Source organism: Mandrillus leucophaeus, unplaced genomic scaffold (assembly GCF_000951045.1).
Source record: "Mandrillus leucophaeus isolate KB7577 unplaced genomic scaffold, Mleu.le_1.0 Scaffold27, whole genome shotgun sequence".
Lineage (NCBI taxonomy): Eukaryota > Metazoa > Chordata > Mammalia > Primates > Cercopithecidae > Mandrillus > Mandrillus leucophaeus.
Window position 1 is genome coordinate 2,735,418 of NW_012102809.1, and position 2,293 is coordinate 2,737,710.

Genomic DNA, 2,293 nt, shown 5'->3' on the forward strand with positions numbered 1-2,293 from the left:
TTTTTTTTAGAATATGGATGTATTTATTTTCCCCAGATAGCAAGCTGAATTTCTGAATAGTTCAGAGCTTGCAAAAGAAGCCAAGACCTTTCAGGGCATTTTATAATGTTGCTTTTTATAAACAAAATATTTAAACCATTACTATCACAGTTACTGGGGGATTACTGTTGAGCGGAAATTCTTGTGAAACTCCCAAAAGAAAGGGTCGTTTGTGCTTCTTTGGCCTTAAGTAAAAATGTCCTGTCTAGTGTGTACACGTCTTCATATTTAATTATTCAGACTGTGCACTTTGTATATAAACTCAGCACTTAGGTTCTCTGTGAGCCAGAAACCTGGCTTCTGTGCTCATCCATAGACCCAGTGAGAGCACAGAAGCCCAGCCTGGTGGAGCCTGTGTCTACCAGGGCATTTCACTAACGCTTCAACCACTCACTGTAAATATCTCCCGTCGAGGCTGAGGAAAAGTTGTAGCATACTTGGAAATTGGGGTGGAGTACTGTCGTCCAAAAAGGCGTATTTCTTTTGGTGTTTTCCACACCCGGCTGTGTCACTGTGAAGCCTCGGCTCTCCCAGTCTCCCCATTAACTGGAGGAATCCTAGTGTTTCCTGTCCTGCCACATCATGTGTGAGAAAGATTCTCTTTTTTTTTTTTTTTTTTTTTGAGACAGAGTTTTGCTCTTGTTACCCAGGCTGGAGTGCAATGGCACGACCTTGGCTCACTGCAACCTCTGCCTCCCGGGTTCAAGTGATTCTCCTGCCTCAGCCTCTGGAGTAGGGAGCTGGGATTACAGGCACCCGCCACCATGCCTTGTTATTTTTTTGCATTTTTTAGTAGAGACCGGGTCTCACCATGTTGGCCAGGCTGGTCTCAAAATCCTGACCTCAGGTGATCCACCCGCCTCGGCCTCCCAAAGTGCAGAAATATTCTTAAGATGGATTTTTGGGAAGTACTTCGAGCAACTTTATGAAAGCTGCCTTCAGTAACACAGAAAACTATATATGCCCATACTTAGATATAGAGCTCCCAGGGAGGAAGTGCTCTGAACATTACAGGTCAAATCTGCCCCCAGATAAGTTGATAGAACTTCAAGGAAGCATGAAAGTGGCCTTGTGCATTTTATTTTATGGAACATAAGTGCCTAATAAATGAATGTGTGGGTCTGAAGAAAGTGATATTTTCTAATGAAGTTATAAGTGTCACAGTCCAGAAAAGTAGAACCCAAACACAAAAAGGAGTGTGCAAGGCCCACACCACGCTGCACAGACTCTTCCCACCTGGTGAATGCTCAGCAAGGGGCCAGGCCACAGGGAGGGAGAGAAAGGTTGCCTGCATGAACACCAGGTGACCACGTGAAGTGAAGCGTGTGTTCTGAGAGCAGGAGTCCCCCAAGTGAAGTGAGCGATGGCCTCCACCACCTTGAGAACTCGTCTTCCACTGTTTTTAAAGCTGCCTTCTGTTTTGTTTTCGTTCTGGTAAGATACACCTAACATAAAATTGACCCTCTTAACCATTTTTAAGTGTGCACTTCAATGGCATTAAGTACACTCACATTGCTATGCAACCATCACCACCATCCATCTCCAGGACTTTCTCCTCTTCCCAGATGGAAACTCTGTCCCCAGTACACACTAACTCCCCATCTTCTCTCCCCCAGCCCCTGGAAACCCCCATTCCAGTTGCTGTCTTTGTGAAGTTGACCACTGGGAACCTCACACAACATTTATCCTTTTTATCTCAGGATTACTACACTGAGCATGATGTCCCCCAGGCTCATCCATGTTGTAGCGTGTGCCAGGGTTTCCCTCCCTGTTAAGGTGAGTCACGTTTCATCATAGGTACCCATCACATCTGCTTATCCATTCATCTGTCCGCGGATCCTTATCCGTTCATCTGTCCGTGGATCCTTATCCGTTCATCTGTCTGCGGATCCTTACCCATTCATCTGTCCGTGGATCCTTATCTGTTCATCTGTCCGCGGATCCTCATCCGTTCTTCTGTCCATGGATCCGTGGACGCTTGGGATGTTTCCACCTTCTGCCTAATGTGAATAACACTTCTGTGAACATGGGTGTACAAATAACTCCTTGAGACCCTGCTTTCACTTCCTTTGGAGGTATACCCAGAAGAGGGATTGCTGGATAATGTGGTGATTCTGTTTAATTTTTGGAGGAGCCACTCTACAGATTTCCCCGCGGCCGCACAGCTTTACCTTCCCACCCACAGGTCCGAAGGGTTCCACTTTCTCCACATCCTCGCCAACGCCAATCCTTGCCAACGCTGGGTTTTTGACAG